Source organism: Setaria italica, chromosome III, assembly GCF_000263155.2.
Source record: "Setaria italica strain Yugu1 chromosome III, Setaria_italica_v2.0, whole genome shotgun sequence".
Taxonomy (NCBI): Eukaryota; Viridiplantae; Streptophyta; class Magnoliopsida; order Poales; family Poaceae; genus Setaria; species Setaria italica.
Genome location: NC_028452.1, coordinates 14,459,664 through 14,470,991, shown reverse-complemented (window position 1 = coordinate 14,470,991; position 11,328 = coordinate 14,459,664). Strand labels below are relative to the sequence as shown.

The following is an 11,328-nucleotide window of genomic DNA, read 5'->3' as shown; positions in this document are numbered from 1 at the left end:
TCAAAAGGGGGGCTAAAGAGAGCGCAGTCTTTGCTCCCTTCTTGAGAGTGGGGGGCCTCGGCGGGGGTAGCCTCTTTTCTTTCTCGTTTTAAGGGGGGGGAAGTATCCCAGTCTACCCCCCCCCCCCCCCCCCCCCCCACCCACCCACCGCCGGAGAGAGCGTCCTGGAAGCGCGCGGCCACGCAGAGCAGCCTCGTCCTCTTGCCTAGCTCCCATGGCTGCGCACCTCGGTTGATCGTCGCTGATCGCTAGTCACACTCAGATCAATCTACTGTGAGTAGATGATAGTAATTGATATATCTCGCAGTAGCTCTGGATCGCGTCCCGTATCTCCGTCCTGGGCTGATTATTGTTGGCGTTTTATACGGTGAGAGAGAGGTTGCCGAGCGAGTTAAACGTACGCTGTCTGTTTGCAAAATAACAGAAATCATTTTTTCGCGCTGCGTAGTGCGTGCATATCAGGTGTGCGGTTGTGGTGTTTAGAGCAACTCCAAGAGATTCCTTAAATTACCCCTAAAACCTTAATTAGGGAGAAATAGGAAAAAAAGTTGCTCCAACAGATCCCCTAAACCTCCCGCAAATTTACGTCTACCCGCATCCAGTGCTATTTTTCCCGTAAATATGCGGGGTGCTACTCCTCCCCCAATCCCCCGTGCGTGCCTGCGATAGCCACTTGCGCCTTTGTTTTTCCGCGCGCGCCATTTCCCCGTGCGTCAGCAGCGGCGGCGGCAGCGGCAGCTCCGGTCCCAGGCCTTCCCCCAGCGGTGGCGGCCTTCCCCGAGCGGCAGCGGCAGCCCCGGCCCCAAGTCTTCCCCGAGCGGCGGTGGCGGCCCCGGCCCCAGGCTTTCCCCAAGCGGCGGCGGCGGCGCAGGCCTTCCCCGAGCGGCGTGTTGTCGTCTTGGCTGCGAGAGCTCCTTATAATTGCAAATGAGCTTTTGACCGACCTTGAGGTTTTCCTCAGCAACGAGATCCCGCAACGCAGGCAGCTGAGCACGCTTCCCGCGAGCCAGTACGCGGGCAACCTGGGCCTCTGCGGCATGCCGCTGCTCCCGTGCGGGCCGCCGCCGAGGACCACCGCCTCCTCCGTCCTGGTGGAGCCGGACGGCGGTCAGCGTGGAGCCCCGTGGGGCGCGATCCTCGCCATGCTCGTCGCCGGCGTGGTGGCATGCGGCCTAGCGGCGGTGTGCGCCATGGTGGCACGCGCGCAGTGGAAGGAGGCGCGCGAGCTGAGGTGCGGATGCTGAGCAACCTCCAGGACGATACCCGCACGGCGATGGTCTGGAAGCTGGGCAAGGCGGAGAAGGAGGCGCTGAGCATCAACTTGACCACGTTCCAGCGTCAGCTCCAGCGGCTCACCTTCATGCAGCTGATAGAGGCGACGAATGGGTTCTCCACCGGCAGCTTGGTGGGGTCCGGCGGGTTCGGCGAGGTGTTCAAGGCGACGCTCAAGGACAGGTCCCGCGTGGCGATCAAGAAGCTGATCCACCTGAGCTACGATCAAGAAGCTGATCCACCTGAGCTACCATGGCGACCGCGTGGCCATTTGCCCGTTCATTCCATCACGTATACATGCAGTGGTACAGCAAACTGAGACAGCTCTACCTTATGTATGAACAGGATATGTGATTACCTGGGTTATCAAGTTGCCAAGTATGAACAGGATGAGCAGGAGATCGCGAGGGGCCGCGCGCGGAGTAGGAGGGTGTCGCGAGGGGGAGCTGTCCCCTGCGCGCGCCAGGGGGAGGTGGGCAGCTCAAGTAATGGGTCCAATTACGATGACGTGGTCTGTTTTGAATTATTGGAGGATAATTTTTAGCGTTCTGTTGTGAGCTGATATGTTTTTTGGGGGAAAAATTTTTAGCATAGCCCCCAATAACTCGTTTTGGGGAAGAATTTTTTGGGGAACTCTTGGAGTTGCTCTTATGCAGCTTCTCTATCTAACGAAGTATAAACTCAGACAGGAACCACGATGTAGTCGTTCTTTCTTTTTGAGTTCAGGTTCAGAGATCGAACAAGGACAGGTACACCAAACTAATGGTTCGATATTTGTTTCTCTATTAAGGATAGTACTGCATATTTGTTTTTTCTCCAAAGGTTCAAAATATATTACTACAAGTTTCAAAATAGAAGGTACTGTCTGACCTATGTCTAGTGCTATAAGCTTATGATTATTATAAAGTTACATCATATGAAAGTGAATTTAATTATAAATTTGAGGTTGTTAAATTTATCACTCACAACCTAAAAACTCTTGGGCATGTTGGTTAAAGATAATAAAATGAACCTCAACATCCGTACACACTTTATAAAAAGAAGAAATGGAGGAAGTATCAAATTAACAAGGTGACCACGTATTCGCACTTCAGTTTATCTATAACTTCTCATCAATTTATCTATGTATCATCAGCTTTGCTTCTAATTCTCTTCGACAAATTCATATAAGAAAGTTCAAGGAGCGCCGTCCCCTCCACATTTTCTCATCCGGGCTTGGGACCGGCAAAGGCAGTGTTAAACCGCAAACAAACAAACCATGAAATCAGAAAAAATAAATAAACACTACATAAGACCAGACCAACAAGATCACCAATCAGGTTGAATGCAAAAAAAAAAGAAACATAACAAAATTTGAAAATACAAGAAATACAACCAATGCAAGACTTGCACACTACAAAATAAACTGAGATTGGAACATGTTTTTTAGCATAAACAAAGGAATATAGTTTCCAAAACCTGACAAGTCGGAAAATTTTATGTATTGGTGTGATCTTGAAAATAAGAACATGAGCAAGGAACACTGCCAAGTTCTTCATGTTGTTCTTTTGGGTAATCCGTTGACACTCATGTGATCACCGAGTATGAAATGAAAGGCGAACATTGCATTGCCAGTATCAAACTTCCATCGCCACAAATCAGAGCTAAGTATAGGAAAGGCAACACTGATAAGGAAGCGCACAGTTGAAAGCAAACTATAGGTGCTTTTCATTTTTTTGGATTCGATATTCCACGTTGGTGAGTGTTCAATGAGTAAAAACTTCTGCATGCACATCCATCACTGATATACATACCAATGCAAGGAGCTCAGATCATGTCTAAACAAACCTAGAATTTGATTGGTCACAGAAGGGAACAGGACACTGATAATTTCTGAAATAAACAGTCAGATTAGGTATATCAATTTAGAGACATCCAATGCACACGTTTGCACAAATCCAATGCCACCCAGCTTCCATATAAGGATGCAACTGATTTCACAGAATAGAAAGGATCGTGAGCATGCAGAATCTGATTCAATATTTATCTTGTACAGTTGAGGAATTCAGTATATCACAAATAAGCACTAATGACTACTGAATGAAACCAGTCCGCAGCTGAGATCACAACAGGCACCATGCGTCCACTAGCTGAAAAATATTTTATAACAATAACTAGCTATTCGAAATCAGAAATCAGTAATTATCATTTGCTAAAATAATATTTGCTGATGTTCCCCTGTTTTATCATTGGTCAAAATACTAGACACTCATTTATCAGCTCCAACCAGTGCAGATAGGTGCAACTCATCACTAAAAGAAGGCAGGACCTTTATTACTTTTGGCATCACCTATAGTGTTGTTGCTTGAAGTTGAAATACCTAACGGAATGCAAATTGTTGCAAATTATTCATCCCCTTCTGCCCAGCTCCTGATTGATCTTTGAAAAATCAAAATAGAGACCTACAATGAGAGGTAAATCATTTCTTTCTTGCTAGAAAGAAACTCAAATAGTGAAAACCTACACCAGGGGATAAAATTTGAGGACAGGATAGTGCAAAATTGCAAACTATATAAGCTATTGGAGAGAACACCAAATCATTGTAGGCTAAGGAATGCATCTAAACCAGATCACAGACATTAAGAATCACGCCGAAAGGATTATATTGAACACCGGAAGGAAGGAAGAAGAGTCCATTGTCACAAGCTGGAGAATACTCTCAGCACCCATCCTCACTCAGCTCCAACTGATGGAAGCCAACCAACAACTAAATTCGGACAAAGTAGACCCAAAATTTGGAGAATTCTGGATCTAGCACGAGTGAGTGCAAACTCTGCGTATACTATAAAATGCAAGTTAGTGTAAACTCTGCATATTGTGAAATGCCCATAACTCTGAATTCTCAGCATCCATACTTGAATCCAATAAACTAAAAACCAACCAGACAGTCATCAACTAAAACCGAGCCGAATAGAATGAGTGGATTGGAAAGTAATGTGCCAATCAAGTGGTAAATCAGAACTTTACTGCAAACAATATGCAGAAAGTAGCGTGTTTTTAAAGAAATGGGTTATCAAACAGGCAATCTGGCACAGATCTTCCAAAGAGCTATAGAATCCCCTAGGCCTGCAGATCAGTCTCAATAATAAAGTTTTGCATCAACATCCAGTATTCATAAGTTGGCAGCGAAATGAAGAAGGTAGTGGAATTTGAAAGATAAGCACAGATCATGCATAGCTTCAGTTTGCGTAGAATCGTCAATGTGAAATCTGTAACGACCAAAGGTCCATCAAATGTCTAGTCCTGACTTAAGAGAGAGATCATGAACAGACACACACGCACCATGATTGGAAATCTGATCTCATCATCTGTGTATCACATCTGCAAGAATTTCACAGTGATTGGGTGACGAAAATGACTGAATATTATTGGCGACCAAATTTGGGAAGTAGCAGCCTGCTTATATTTCAATTGCTGCAGCAAAAAGGAATCCCCTCCACATAATTTCAGTTGCTGGTGAACACATAGATCAGAAATGATGCAGCCAGAAATTGAATTGTTAGAGCAACAAATCAGAAACGTGAGGCTATACTGTATCCAACAAAGTGTCATGAATTTTCCAATATGTGATCTCCACTTGGGTAAAAGGTCAATCCATCTCCAACAACTTCCTATACAGACTTGAATTTGAACATGAATTCAATCAGAGCTCTCATAGCTACAGACAATATCAGCAGAATATAAAAATTGCCATTGCCATCAACAATCTCTGTAGTCAATGTCTACCTACGTCTCTTCACCAACCCTGCTCAATCTCTGTAGTCAATGTCTACCTAAAATCTCTTCACAGACACTTCCACAACAAAGATTAGCTTAAAAGAATTCTAAGTAAATCCAAGGTCTCAAACCTCACATTATGGGATCATAAGATCATTTTTGTTCATTAGAGAGCGAGCCAAAATAATGCACAACTAACCATTCAGACCTGGAATCACCAAATGCAGTTAATCAAACCAATGTATCATCGACTAGGCGCTGGACCTTCTCCCAATTATTAGGTGTCATTTTTCTGCTATAGATACTTCCAATGTCATACTAATTCTGCAATCAATATGCAGAGAGGGCGAGCACAAAATATAGACAGAAATTAGATGAAGCAAATCAAACCATGCAGATAGATGCCCCAAACCAGACATCACAACACCCAACCGGACACACTACCAGAGTACTGGTCAGATGAGCTAAAAGATCTGCGACTTGAAAAGAGTTGAATTGAGTGTCAAAAAGTTTAATAGGGCAGCACCTAAGTTTTTTCAGTTAGAAAATTCCTCATCTGTCTTGGATTGAAGCTCCAAAATATGCTGGTATCTTCTACCACTGCTGATTAATCAGAATGTCCGAATTTCAACATAGTTACAGATTTATATAGAGAGAGATAACTTAATATGACAGCAAAGTAAGTCTCCTCCCAACTGCAGACACACCAAAGGTAGCCTACAGGAAAGTCAATTATATATTAAAAAAAAGATAGCAGGAACTGTGTTTCATCATATTAGGAAAAGTGGGACAAAAAATTGGTATTCAACAAAACTCACGAGGCCTTTGTCTGTAAGACAGCAGACTCACTCATCGCAATCAGCAACCTGTGTAACAAAATAGCTGGAGAAGAACAACCAATCTAAATCAATTGTTTTTGATGAAACAGGCGGGGTGCCCCCCTACTGGTTAATCCAAATCAAGATTGCAGTGATCATAAACTAGACTGTGCATACCAATTACCAATAAATTAAATGATTGAGATATCCAAACAGTCTTGCTCTGCTTATGCTATGAACCCTGGTCTAGACAATTCCATTCCGATAACCGTAACAATGTAAACCTCCACGCCTGTTGATTCAGTAACAATTTCCAATCAGGATGATCGAGTTTCTAATTATTTGCAGCACACACTTCACATACCACCGTCGTTTCAAAACAAACTGGAACCAATCAATGATAGGCAAACCTCCACCCTTCAGTATTGCTCCTTGACCAGTAATCGAGATTCCTTGTGCATGTGAAGGACGACATGCGTACACATACCAAAACCGAGATAAGCGGTTACGGTCAGAAATTAACCAGGGCCTCGAGCCTACCTCATGTGCAGAGTAATAACCGATGATTCAGCATGGATGAGAAGATCACGTGTGGGGACTAGTCGAGTCTGAAACCTCCGGATCCCAGTGACAAAACAAATGGAACTGCCTGATCTGGTGAGAGACTGACCTGCCGCAACCTCCAGAGTCTGATCCCTTGCCAAGCGAGGCCATGGCGACGAACTCCAACACCCAATTGGGATCTAATCCTGCAACCCACACGCCGAGAAGGCGAACACCAAACGAAAATCGTCGACCAAATTAACTCAGAGTCGGTCCCCGCGTCGCAAGGAGGCGGGCGCGATCGACCCAGGAATCTGCGAGCACGTAAGGGCAAATGCGGCGCCACAAAACGAATCGAACCAAGCGGAGAAGAAAGAACGATTGAAACGAAAGGGGGAGAAACGCAAACGCGACGGGGCGCCGAGACGGGACACACGAGGCGCCGAACACCGAAGAGGAAGACACGAAGAGCGCGAGGGGAAGAGTCTCGCGGGCGCTACTTATAGGCGGGCAGAGGCGTGTGGAGGAGCCTAGCGCCAGCCGAAGCGGGATCCCAGACGGACATGGGTTCTGCGCTGGCGTTCGCGGAGCCGTTTGGCCGCGCCCGCAAGGCAGCAAAGCAAAGCTGGGGTCGGTTCGGGGTCGGGACGACCGGAAGAGCGATAGCGACGGACGGCGGCAAGCCGGCAAAGGGTTGGTTGTTTTTTTTTACTCGTAGGTTTGTAGGCTCAAAAATATTTCAATGCAAAGAAAAAAATCGGAAATCATGTCAATTTTGTAAAAGAAAAAACACCCACACATGTCCTGTTGCAAAGACACTCATACTGTTTGACCTGCGGATGCGGCCACCAAACCGAGCCCAAACGCTGCCCATTCATTCTCCCTCCATCCTTCCTTTCTCCTTCCCATCAGCCACCACAGGTGTCGACGCTGCGCGGCCGTCCCTCGGTGCGCCCCCTTCTCCCTCCTGTCCTCCCTCCCGCTCCAGAACCCTGTCGCCACCAACTGCAAGCGTCCTCGCCGCTCGTCTTGCCTCGCGACCAGGCCGCCGCCTGTACTCCTACGGTACCACGGGCGGACCCATCGACGCCACCGCGACAGGCACCGAAAACCACCTTCACCCGCACCGCCGATGCCAATGCCGGAGCAATATTGCAACCGAACCATCATTCCGCCGCCGGTGCTCCTCCCTCCCCCGCCCCCGACTCCTCCGCTCCTCTCGCCGCCGCCTCCGCCTCCGACTCCCCCGCCCCTCCCGCCGCCAGCGCAGCGAGCGCCCAGGAGGCGCGCGGACACGCAGAGCAGCAGCAGGAGCAGCGCCCAGAGCAGCCTCGTCGTCCTGCCTCACATGGCTGTTACTGGCTTACTGCTGCCAATGCCCAGGAGAATGATGCTGCTGTTGGGCCTTGTACAAGCAACAGGAGAAGGAAAGCCCAACACCAGAGTTACCGGGCCGGAGTGGTTGTAAGTGCTTGCATGCACTATCTAAGGGCCCAGCCCATGTAATAGGCTCAGGTGCATGCCGCCGGCGCCAGTAGAAGTACTGGGAGAGGAGAGAGGCTAGGGTTCATCTTGTATCTTGAACGGACTCATCGTGAAGGAAACATTCCTCTCCTCGCCCCAAATCCTTTCTTCCTGGCTTAGTCTGTGCTATCCTATCCCCAATTCCGTTCATCCACTCCTCCCAACTACTCTTCTATTAACAAATTGGTATCAGATTCACCGATTCTAGGGAGCTTTCGATCTAATCAAGTCATATTCCATCGGTTGATTTGGCAACGAGTTTGGTTGGTGTTCCGTTTCTGTGCTCGCACGGAATCGGTAGCGTGGGCTCTGCTTCCCTCGTCATCTCCGGTAAGCACCTGCAGGAAGGAGATCCCGCAGCGAGCTTCAGCAGCCATTGCCGAGCTTCGGGGTTTGGTTTTCCTTTCTTTTTTGGCATGAAATCTCTCCTGGCTTTCCAGTTCAAGCTGATTGTTGGGAGCTGGGAGGAGTGGCACTACTCAGGCCTGCCGGATCTGGTGGAGCTTCGTCGGTGGCGCCGGCAACAACGAGCTCGAGCGAGCGGACGCGCAGAGAAGAGCAAGGCTGAGCTCGTAGGAGTCAGGGAGAAAGAAGATAAGGTTGCAGTGCAGCTGCATGAGAGGATAACGATGGTTTGATCTTTTTTCAAAGGAAATGCATTGTGAGACTTACGGCTGGGACCCACATGAATGAGCATGACGGTGACTAATGGCCCGTTCACTCCATCCATCCCATTTTTTCCGAATCCCTCCGATCAAACAGAAAATTGAGATGGACTCATCCTCGCTGAACAAGCACTAAACAAAACCATCCCATCCCTTAAATAGGGACGGAATCATTCTATCCCATTTTATCTTTGAACCAAACATATCATTTTTATCTCTTTAGATTTGGATTCATGAATGGCAGCAGGCATCTTTAGAGGCTCCCAGCACAGGGGCCGCCAACAATCTTACTACGTTGTTCCCGTCTGAGTTGGTTACATGGCAAAATACTTCAACGACAACCTTTTTAGTCCATCTATCAGCAATATTCCATCAACCATACAGGGAGCGAGATCATCCATCCGCGCGACTCCGCGGCGAGCTCTCAACGCAAGCTGCTTTGCTTCCCTGTAGGCTGCTTTCCCTTTGCACGTTCTATACGGCGAAGGACGAAGCGGCGGGAAAGTTGGCACTTGGCGGTGTCGCCGTGTCGCCTCAACAGGCACTACCGGAAACATGAAGTTTGCCGAGTGTTTTTTCTTTGCCGAGTGTTTTTTTTCGAACACTCGGCAAACAAGCTCTTCGCCGAGTGCCAAGCTAAAAACACTCGGCAAAAAAAAAACACTCGGCAAACTCGATCTTTGCCGAGTGTCAAAAGAAAACACTCGGCAAACCCGTTTCTTTGCCGAGTGTCAAAAAGAGACACTCGGCAAAGAGGGGGGTTTCCCGAGTGTTTTTTTTTGACACTCGGCAAAAAAATAATTTTCCCCCTCTTTTCACCTTGAAATTTTTTCTACTCCCCACATACAGCATGTGGTACTTCATATTAAAATTTGGTATATTTTTGGATTTGTTTGCTATATTTAATTAATTAATTGCATTTTAAGGGAATTTTTGGTATAAGTCAAATTTGAACTGCAAGTGATTCAAATTATAGAATAAAATGCGTAGAAAAATGATATTTATGTTATTTAGCCCAGTTTGAGTCCTTACCCATGAAATGAAAAGAAATTTCAAACATCTTGTTCAGGAAACATAACCACAAACATGTGATCGGATGATTTTTAAATTCTAAAAAAGGGAAACGAAGTCGGAAAATCATGAGATTTGTCATGGTGTGATGATATCATACGTGAAGGTTGTGGTAAAAAATTGAGAAGGTTTTGCACATTTTGTCACATGCGATGTTTACAAACCGAAGCATCTCCGAAGAAGAATAGTAGCGTTGAGAAGAATTCGATTAGATTTAGAGTCAAAATGACGGTCGAGATTTGATTTGACCACAAAACATTTTTTTATATGCAATAGAGAACATATATTGTTTCATGTGTCATTTCGCTAATTTTTTGGAACCGTTGGATATTTTTAATAATATATTAAAGGTAACTATATAATGTTTGCCGAGTGTCTTTTCTTTTCACACACGGCAAATTTTTTTTTCTTTTTCTTTGCCGTGCCGACAACACCAATATATTTTTACCCGGCCCGTCCCCCCGGCCCCCCGACCCAGCACCCCAGCGCCCCCCCGACCGACGCCCTTCCTAGCTCCGCCCCCCACCTCCCTCTCCCCGCCGCCGGCTAGCCGCCGCCGCCAGCTAGCCGCCGCCGCCGCCCCTTCCCTCCCTCCCTCTCCCTCTCCTGTCGGCGCCCCTCCCCCTCCTCTCCCCTCCTCCCTCCTCGGCGACGGCGCGGCCCGCCCCTCCCGGCCGGATCCGGCGGCGGCGCGACCCCTCCCGGTCGGATCCGGCGGCGGCGCGGCCCCTCCCGGCCGGATCCGGCGGCGGCGCGGCCGCCCCTCCTTCCCCCGGTGAGGCCCCCTCCCCTTCCCCCGCTGAGGCTCCCTCCCCTTCTCTCCGGCAGCGGGCGGCAGCAGGAGGCGAGGTGGCGTGGCGGCGGGCGGCAGCGGGCGAGGCGGCGTGCAGGTGGCGGGCGGCAGCGGGCGAGGCGGCGTGCAGGTGGCGGGCGGCAGCGGGCGAGGCGGCGTGCAGGTGGCGGGCGGCAGCAGGCGAGGCGGCGTGGGGGCAGCAGGCGAGGCGGCGTGGTGGCGGGCGGCAGCGGGCGAGCCGGCGTGGTGGCAGCCGGCGAGGTGGCGTGGCGGCCGGTGGCGGCGTGGTGGCCGTGGCCGGCGGCCGGCGGCCGGTGTTTGTGTTTTTTTTTATTTTTTCTGAAAATGTTTGCCGAGTGCTTTTTGACACTCGGCAAACCATTTGCCGAGTGCCCGACGTTCGGCACTCGGCAACTCCACTGTTTGCCGAGGCGAAATTTGCCGAGTGAGGTTCGCCGAGTGTTACACTCGGCAAACTCTTTGCCGAGTGTTTTTAGGCCTTTGCCGAGTGTCTGGGGCACTCGGCAAACTTTGTGTTTCCGGTAGTGAGGCAGGGACCGGGAAATTGCTGCGCACCGGCGTGCCGTTGATGCGGCAGCTGCCGCTTTCGGTAGATCAAGGCGAGGACGCAGCTACATTGGGCGGTTGCCGGCTGGGCTTGCTAGACCGCTAGCTGTGTGGAGAGGTCAAGTTGTTCTCATCAGACGACGCAGTACTTATCTCACTTTACTCGACTCTGGCTCGTCGCGCATGTTCATGTAGGGGAAGCTAGCTGCGTGCCTAACTGCCTATCACGCTGATATTGTCCATACCACGCGGAATGCGTACGTCTAGATTGGAATGCGATTTAGGGATTGGGGCTGTGGCTACAGCTCCGGCTCCGGCT

The 11,328-nt window shown here is 49.0% G+C and overlaps 1 long non-coding RNA gene across 1 annotated transcript; it reads right to left on the bottom strand.

The window, feature by feature from the left end:
* Positions 1–5,165: 5,165 nt before the first annotated feature.
* Positions 5,166–6,847, bottom strand: LOC111256663. Its single transcript, XR_002676835.1, has 2 exons — positions 5,847–6,847; positions 5,166–5,745 (listed from the first exon to the last, which is right to left on the bottom strand). It is a non-coding gene; the product is annotated as an uncharacterized LOC111256663 (long non-coding RNA).
* Between the last annotated feature and the right edge of the window lie 4,481 nt (positions 6,848–11,328).